Raw genomic sequence first — 9,262 nt, forward strand, 5'->3', positions numbered from 1 at the left:
CGTGTTCCGATGAAAGGTCATTGATCTGAAATGTTAACTCTGTTGCTCGCTCTCCACAGGCACTGCCAGACCTGCTGAGTAATTCTAGCATTTTAAGTCTGTATATTAGATTCATCTTGTGTCTTTCCATATTAAATAATTGGATAGAAAAATATACAAATAACATTGATTAACTATACCAATCTCATTTTTCTGTCTATAAACTTTTTCTGCATATTATGGTTAATTTTCTATACTTGCACTTTGCACTTGCTATGCACAAAAGGTAACCATGGCATGAAGCGACATTTGAAGGAGCAGCGAGTCTAATCCACTCAGTTCAGTAAGATCTTTCTGTTCATAGAGTCATAGAGATGTACCGCACAGAAACAGACCCTTCGGTCCAACTCGTCCATGTTGACCAGATATCCCAACCCAATCTAGTCCCACCTGCCAGCATCCGGCCCATATCCTCCCTAACCCTTCCTATTCATATGCCCATCCATATGCCTTTTAAATGTTGCAATTGTACTAGTCTCCTCCACTTCCTCTGGCAGCTCATTCCATACACGTACCACTCTTTGCATGAAAATGTTGCCCCTTAGGTCTGTTTTATATCTTTCCCCTTTCACCTTAAACTTATGCCCTCTAGTTCTGGACTCACCCACCCATGAAAATACTTTGCCCATTTATCCTATCAATGCCCCTCATGATTTTATAAAACTCTATAAGGTCACCCCTCAGCCTCCAATGCTCCAGGGAAAACAGCCACAGCCTATTCAACCTCTCCCATAGCTCAAATCCTCCAACCCTGGCAACATCCTTGTCAATCTTTTCTGAACCCCTACAAGTTTCACAACATCCTTCCAATAGGAAGGAGACCAGAATTGCATGCATTATTCCAAAAGTGGCCTAACCAACATCCTGTACAGCTGCAACATGACTTCCCAACTCCTGTACTCAATACTCTGACCAACAAAGGAAAGTACACCAAACGCTTTCTTCACAATCCTAACTACCTGCGACTCCATTTTCATGGAGCTATGAACCTGCACTCCAAGGTCTCTTTGTTCAGCAACACTCCCTAGGACATTACCATTAAGTGTATAAGTCCTGCTAAGAGAGGTTTTCCCAAAATGCAGCACCTCACATTTATCTAAATTAAACTCCATCTGTTACTGATGAATTTCCAAGGAAGTTATGAGCTTGGAGCTTACTTTCTCCTGATTATATTTCCTCTTGCGTAACCTGGTCAAAGAATTGACATTTGCTCTGACTACTATTCTTCTTCAGGAGCAAGCCTAAGGATGCAGGACATGCAGCAGGTAGGGCTGCCTGAATACAATGCAGCAGATCTTTCCCAACTTACATGCTGTGTCGGCTAAGAGTCTGTTTCTTGCATATTTGTGAAGAGCATTGTAACACCAGGCAAACCTCTGCTGAGAATCACATGGAGGAAGGACATCAGAACAAATGACAGCAACAGCAGCTAGGGAGCACCTGAGAGAACACCACTTTCAGAGAACTGCTCAATGTTTTTACATGAAAGTGATTTTAAAACCCACTTCAACATCAAGAGCCCTTATTACCTCTTCATGACTTGCTTGGTTCTGCATGAAAGGTTGAGACCAATAATCTAACCTCAATATCAATGGCATTCCCGTAATGTAAACTAATAAGCTGCACATGAAAAGCCCAAATTCTTCAATGCAGTAAAGGTGCCAATTTCAATTCAGAACACAGTACTGCTATAAGTTTGATACTTTCCCAGTGATCAAACGTTAACACTTACCCGAGAATAAGTTTTACTAATTCTGCAACACTTGTGATGCTGTGTCAGTTCTGTTTGCCACCAAATGCTCAATGCATGTTAAAATGCACCTTGTGACATCCTGTTTTTGATGCATAAATAGGAGATATTTGAATGTTTAGCACATGTCTGTACTGGTTCTTTGAGCATCTTAACTTAGTGCCAATCTCTTGCCTTTTCCCCATAATCCTGCACATGATTTCTATTTAAATAAACACCCAATAATGTCTTTAATGCCTCAATTGAGCCTGCTTGCACTACACTTACAGGCAATGCATTCCAAATCCAAGCAATGGCTAGTTTCTCCCTATCCACTCTGTTGAGATCCCTCATGTTTTGAAACTTTCAATCAAATCAATCCTTTTTAGTTTATAACTGTCTCTCCATGGTTTTTGTACCTCACATTTTTCTGCACTGACCATCATCTACCATCTCACTGTCCACTCCACTAACTTGTTAATGTCTGTTTCGAGACCTGCACTGTCTCTTCCCCAACCCCAAAAATACTCTTTAACCCTGCTGTCTGTCCACTATCCTTCAACTTTGTTTTTAATCTGCATTACAACCATGCCTTTTCTATCATGACCTATCATTTTCTCGTATGTTGCATAGCATTGTATTGAGTGCTTTTGAGGAGTCCAGGGACTGAATCAACGGAGGGGGAGGGTGAAGGAGGGGGGGGAGGGGGAGGGAAGGGGAGGGTGAGGGGGAAGGTGAGGGGTGAGTGGGGAAGGGGGAAGGGGAGGGGAATGTGGGAGGGGGAAGAGGGAGTGGGAGGGGGAAGGGGAGGGGGAGTGGGAGGGGGAAGGGGAGGGGGAAGGGGAGGGGGAAGGGGAGAAAGGGGAGGGGGAGGGGGAAAGTGTGAGGAGGGTGAGGGTGAGGGGTGAGGGGGGAGGGGGAGAGGGGGAGAGGGTGGGGGAGAGGGGAGGAGGGGAGGAGGGGAGGAGGGGAGGAGAGGGGGAGAGGGGGAGGAGGGGAGGAGGGGGAGAGGGGAGGGGAGGAGGGGGAGAGGGGAGGGGAGGAGGGGGAGAGGGGAGGGGAGGAGGGGGAGAGGGGAGGGGGGGAAGGGGAGGGGGGGGAGGGGAGGGGGGAGGAGGGGGGGAAGGGGAGGGGGGGGAGGGGAGGGGGGGGGGGGGAGGGGAGGGGGGAGGGGGGGGAGGGAGGGGGGAGGGGGGGGAGGGGAGGGGGAGGGGAGGGGGAGGGGGGGGAGGGGAGGGGGAGGGGAGGGGGGGAGGGGAGGGGGGGGAGGGGAGGGGGAGGGGAGGGGGGGAGGGGGGGAGGGGAGGGGGAGGGGAGGGGGGGGAGGGGGGGAGGGGGAGAGGAGAGGAGGGGGGGGAGGGGGGAGGAGGGGAGGGGGGAGGGGGGAGGAGGGGAGGGGGGAGGGGGGAGGAGGGGAGGGGGGAGGGGGGAGGAGGGGAGGGGGGAGGAGGGGAGGAGGGGAGGAGGGGAGGGGAGAGGAGGGGGGGAGGGGAGAGGGGGAGGGGGAGGGGAGGGGGGAGGGGGAGGGGGGAGAGGGGAGGGGGAGGGGGAGGGGGAGAGGGGAGGAGAGGGAAGGGAGGGGGAGAGGGGAGGAGGGGAGAGGGGAGGTGGGGAGAGGGGAGGTGGGGAGGGGAAGGGGGCGAGGTGGAGGGGGTGGTGGTGGAATCACAAGGGGAAGGGGAAGAGGGAGGGCGTGGGGGTGGAATCACAAGGGGAAGGGGAAGGGGAAGAGGGAGGGGGTGGGGGTGGGGGTGGGGGTGGGGGTGGAATCACAAGGGGAAGGGGAAGAGGGAGGGGGTGGGGGTGGAATCACAAGGGGAAGGGGAAGGGGGGTGGAATCACAAGGGGAAGGGGGGTGGAATCACAAGGGAAGGGGAGGGGTGGAATCACAAGGGGAAGGGGAAGGGGGAGGAGGTTGGGGTGGGGGTGGAATCACAAGGGGAAGGGGAAGGGGGAGGAGGTGGGGAAGGGGAAGGGGGAGGAGGTTGGGGTGGGGGTGGAATCACAAGGGGAAGGGGAAGGGGAAGAGGGAGAGGGTGGGGGTGGAATCACAAGGGTAAGGGGAAGGGGAGGGAGTGAGGGTGGAATCACCAAGGGTAAGGGGTGGAGGGGGAAGGGGTGGAGGGGGAAGGGGTGGAGGGGGAAGGGGTGGAGGGGGAAGGGGTGGAGGGGGAAGGGGTGGAGGGGGAAGGGGGAAGGGGTGGAGGGGGAAGGGGGAAGGGGGAAGGGGTGGAGGGGGAAGGGGTGGAGGGGGGAAGGGGTGGAGGGGGAAGGGGTGGGGGGTGGAAGGGGTGGGGGGTGGAAGGGGTGTGGGGGGGAAGGGGTGGGGGGGCGAAGGGGAAGGGGTGGGGTGGGAAGGGGTGGGGGGGGAATCACAGGGTAAGGGTAAGGGTAAGGGGGAGGGGGTGGAATCACAAGGGCAAGGGTAAGGGGGAGGGGGTGGAACCACAGGGTAAAGGGGGAGGGGGGTTGCAATCACAGGGTAAAGGGGGGTGGGTGGAATCATAGAATAAAGGGGGGTGGAATCACAGGGTAAGGGGGGTGGAATCACAGGGTAAAGGGGGAGGGGTTGGAATCACAGGGTAAAGGGGGTGGGTGGAATCACAGGGTAAAGGGGGAGGGGGTTGCAATCACAGGGTAAAGGGGAAGGGGGTTGCAATCACAGGGTAAAGGGTGGGTGGAATCATAGAATAAAGGGGGGTAGAATCACAGGGTAAGGGGGGTGGGGGGGAATCACAGGGTAAGGGGGGGGTGGGGGGGAATCACAGGGTAAGGGGGGGTGGGGGGGAATCACAGGGTAAGGGGGGTGGGGGGGGGAATCACAGGGTAAGGGGGGTGGGGGGGGGAATCACAGGGTAAGGGGGGTGGGGGGGGGAATCACAGGGTAAGGGGGGTGGGGGGGGGAATCACAGGGTAAGGGGGGTGGGGGGGGGAATCACAGGGTAAGGGGGGTGGGGGGGGAATCACAGGGTAAGGGGGGGAATCACAGGGTAAGGGGGGTGGGGGGGGAATCACAGGGTAAGGGGGGTGGGGGGGGGAATCACAGGGTAAGGGGGTGGGGGGGGAATCACAGGGTAAAGGGGGAGGCGGGATCACAGGGTAAAAGAGGGTGGAATCACAGGGTAAGGGGGGTGGGGGGGAATCACAGGGTAAGGGGGGTGGGGGGGGAATCACAGGGTAAAGGGGGAGGCGGGATCACAGGGTAAAAGAGGGTGGAATCACAGGGTAAGGGGGGTGGGGGTGGAATCACAGGGTAAAGGGGGAGGCGGGATCACAGGGTAAAAGAGGGTGGAATCACAGGGTAAGGGGGGTGGGGGTGGAATCACAGGGTAAGGGGGGTGGGGGTGGAATCACAGGGTAAAGGGGGAGGCGGGATCACAGGGTAAAAGAGGGTGGAATCACAGGGTAAGGGGGGTGGGGGTGGGGGTGGAATCACAGGGTAAGGGGGGTGGGGGTGGGGGTGGGGGTGGGGGTGGAATCACAGGGTAAGGGGGGTGGGGGTGGAATCACAGGGTAAAGGGGGGGGGGGGTGGAATCACAGGGTAAAGGGGGGGGGGGGTGGAATCACAGGGTAAAGGGTCCAGCAGGGCCAGCTATCGGGGTCTTCTCCTTTTCACTCTCCTCGCTCTGAGCTCGCTGCAACTCCCGACACCAATCTTTTGGGGCTGAAGACATCGACCCTGTCTGCGACCTCGGACTTCGGAAGTCCGCAACAACACCCGAGGCAGAGAGGGAGTATCACCGGACAAGCAGCAGGTCCCTCTGAGACCATAAGGACCCTTTTCAGGCCTGGGACACTCTCACTCTGGTCAGGTGTAGGGGGGGGGGGGCAGTTGTGTAAGTATAATTACCCTGTAAATTGTGTAAGGTTAAAGATTTATGTTGTCTGCGCCAGTTCTCTTATACTCTGTACTATGATATAAAATATAAGTTTCATTGAAGTATTGTACGGAATGGGCATGCTGAATTTTTTTTCTGTAATAAAGTTCCCTGGTAATTTAGAACTCCTATTTGAGTCCATCTGTGCTCCTTCTGGGGACACCAATCCTGGTTGAGTTCACGCAGATTCCAGACTATAATTCCAGTTTCAAGAAGGGTGAACCGCCCACTCAAGGGGGATTGCTGGCCTCGGTAAGCAGCTTGATCTCTCATTTTCTCTGTCTTGGGGGTACTGCCCGAGTGGGTAGATACCAGGTGGATGTTGTCCCACCAACTAGAGAGGGAGTCGTCCAGGCATTGGTGCTGGTCGTGATTACTGTGTGGAGATAAGTTCAGGCTATAAACAGTGAGTTCAGTACAGCGCTCTCTCTCTCTCTCTCTCCAGCGGAGTTGCCCTAGTGCGGCATCCCGGGTCATTGAAGTTTCAGAGCCGGCTGGAGAGAGACCACCACAATAATCGGCAAACCCCAGATACTGGCCTGAGTGCGGAGTATTCCTCGAATCTAAGAAAGATTGAAAGAATTATTGCAGTACCATTGTAATATCCACTTTACTTCCTTCCTTTCAGGATCCTTATTTGCACCTTATCTGGCCCTGATTCCTTCTCAACTTTAAGTATTCCCAGCATATCCAGTGCCTCCTCCTTGTCAATTTTAAATCCTTCTACTGACTTTCATCCATGGCCTAGGATGCTGCCATCCTACAAGGAACTCAGTCCCAGCTCTAGTCAGATACAATGTCTTTGGCTTGTACAGGCTATATTCCCCAGACCCGGTCCTAGTGTCTCAGGCATCTAAAGCCTTCTTTAATGCACCATTTTTCCAGCCATGCAGCCACCTGTCTTATCTTCCAGTTACTGTACACACTTGCCTGATCACCTGCTATCTGAACATTCTATCCATGTAGCTGTTTGCTGTATGGTTGCAATTCAATAACTCCAACCATTGACCAAACTCTGAAACCTGAGCTCAAGCTTGGGTGAAGCTGCGGGATACCACACTAATTTTCACCGGTAGTTGTTACATCTAGTTCTCACTGCTGCATAAGAGAATATGAAACAGTATGTATATATGGCAAGATTAGGTACTAATAACAGGTGATTAGGCCTCTCACTAGCAAGATTCTTGTCTCACTGCTCAAGCGTTTTTGTCCGCAATGTCAAGAAAGTCATTTTTCTGATTTCACCAAATTTTCCACATCCAGGCCTGAGAAAATTCAATCCAATAATTCAGGTTCTCTCCTGTGTGGTTTTAGACACAGTAAATCCATTCACTGATCCTGTATTTACCTGACTAACTACAACCTGTGTTATAGTGTTGAACTAGATAGAATAGGAAGATTCTAACCTTAACCCTGATCTCTGCACCAATATTAATGCTGCTGTGAGGCCATTGTGTGGATAGTGATGAACACCAATCATATGGACTGGAACAAAATGCATGTCAGGATTCCTTGCTTGCTCTCTCAGTGCATACGCATTCTGTGTCTCCTTGGATACTCATAGCATTCTTTCCTTGCTTTGTCTTTTTGCTGTTTATTGTTACATTCAGAACTTTAAAGGCTTACAATATTTCTGTCTTGCTTTGCTGTTTTGTGCAAACAGAAAGCCAGCAGCTTGTCACAGTTGTCAGCAGTGATTAGTTAGTAGGGTGGACATGATGCTGTGGCACACTGTGCCATGTCAAGGTGACACTAATAGCATGTACTAGAAGCTTACGCAGTAAACTTACTTCACTTGCTTTACTCAAATGGCCGTGTCTCAAAGTCTAAGAAGTATAGTCAGTCAAGGACAGTGTCTAATGTCAGTCCAGGGACTCGGATATGGTCCACCAGAGCTTGGGGTGTCAGGATCAATGGTTCTGTATTACTACGTTCCAGCGAGTGACCCACAGCTAGTCCTGCATGTACATTTCAATCAGTTTGGGAATTCATTGTAGATCAGTCAAGCACCCGATCACTTATTATTCAGGCCTATCCCACCAAGTTGGTCATTTGAGTGGAGTATGGTCAATCCTGGGGGATCTGCTTAATAAAAATCTAAGTGCTGTTCGGGACCACTGCTGTGGTTCGGAAGGCGGGGAAGTCAATTGTGGAGATTGGAGGCAACATTCTGGGGTGCAAAGGGGGCAACAATTGTGATGAGAGAGAACCACTTTTATAAAGGGGAAAGAGACAATAGTGCATTCTAGAACAGGTGTGGATTTCATCGCCAGTCACAACCACTCTGGTTAAGGTGGGGAGGGGAGCAGACATAACCGAGCTTTAGGACCATACAGCATCCTGGGAGAGCTGTGGGAGTCCAGCAAGGAAGAATATGAGGACATTGAGCAGGAGGAACATCACCTTAGCATAACAGAGTAGTGTGGTATCAGACACAGCATCTAAAAAGATCTTAACTGAAACCCGGTTCTAATAGCATTGAGTGTATTGATAACTTATTGACTGTAACTTTGTTGTTGCTCAAAGGGCAAGTAGTCTGTGATTGTTCCCAGTACCATATATGACTCTTTTATTTTGTTGTTTTTGTTCTTTTTTGCTGTATTCTATAAAACTGAACATTTTCAACTTTCAAAGGCATTCCAGTGTGTGATGCTCCTTCACTGAAATCAGAGATGTTTTCTATGCTGGGCGCTGGGCAACAGTAGCACTCCTTTACATAACATCGTCAGATGGTATTGTGCTAAACATGTGCGGCTGCAGTTACAGCGACAGTCCTTCAGGCTAGTTATGGTGTAAAATTGTAATATATTTATGAATGTGAGCTTATATTACTAGCTGCCAGCTAGCTACATTCCCTCAGAAACATCTCTTGTCTATTCCACTCCTACTGTGTGCACTGTGAAGGATAGCTTCAACCTGGCAGCACTTAAACTGAAACACAACTGGTCTTTAAACATAGCGCAAGCTCTGGGAATCCCGCTAGGCCCTGACAGCAGAATGTAATTCTGCCATTAGTGATGACCACATAACAGCATGAGAATGGGCTGCTGTGGAGGTGTGGTACATGTATATTGTAGTGAACTGTGGAGAAATTGCTTGAGATAACTCACTCGAGCTAATGGAGAGAAATGCTCCATGAAATTGCCCTAAATGATGCTTGGCTGATTTTTGACAAAATTCAACCAATTGTTACTTTCTTGTTGTGGAATTATGAATTGCTCAATTACGCTATCTATGTACCATCATTGATTCTTGGCATCACAAACCTCTTTTACTATATCTTGATAGTTCAGGACACATGCATGTGAATACTGTTTGTTTTAATCCTGGAGTAGTTTGGAGAGTGTTGCTGGAGTGAGCCTTGAAGTCAGTCACTATCCAAACAAGATCTCAAGGTCTCAATATGGTTTGCTTTGTTTACGATCGGATAAATTATCCTAACAATCAGTTATCTGAACAAAATACTATCCACCCGTCTGGTTTGGATAATCGAGGTTGTTCTATACAATGGCTTCGGGATTCTCCTGATCTCTCATTGTTCCTTTCTTGGGAAATTGTCTGAAACTGTAGATACTCAGCCTCTTTAAATTCTAGAGTAAATGTTCTGCTGCTTTG

This window comes from Chiloscyllium plagiosum, unplaced genomic scaffold, assembly GCF_037043375.1.
Source record: "Chiloscyllium plagiosum isolate Xiang-an unplaced genomic scaffold, Cpla_swu_hap1 HiC_scaffold_13, whole genome shotgun sequence".
NCBI classification, from domain to species: Eukaryota; Metazoa; Chordata; class Chondrichthyes; order Orectolobiformes; family Hemiscylliidae; genus Chiloscyllium; species Chiloscyllium plagiosum.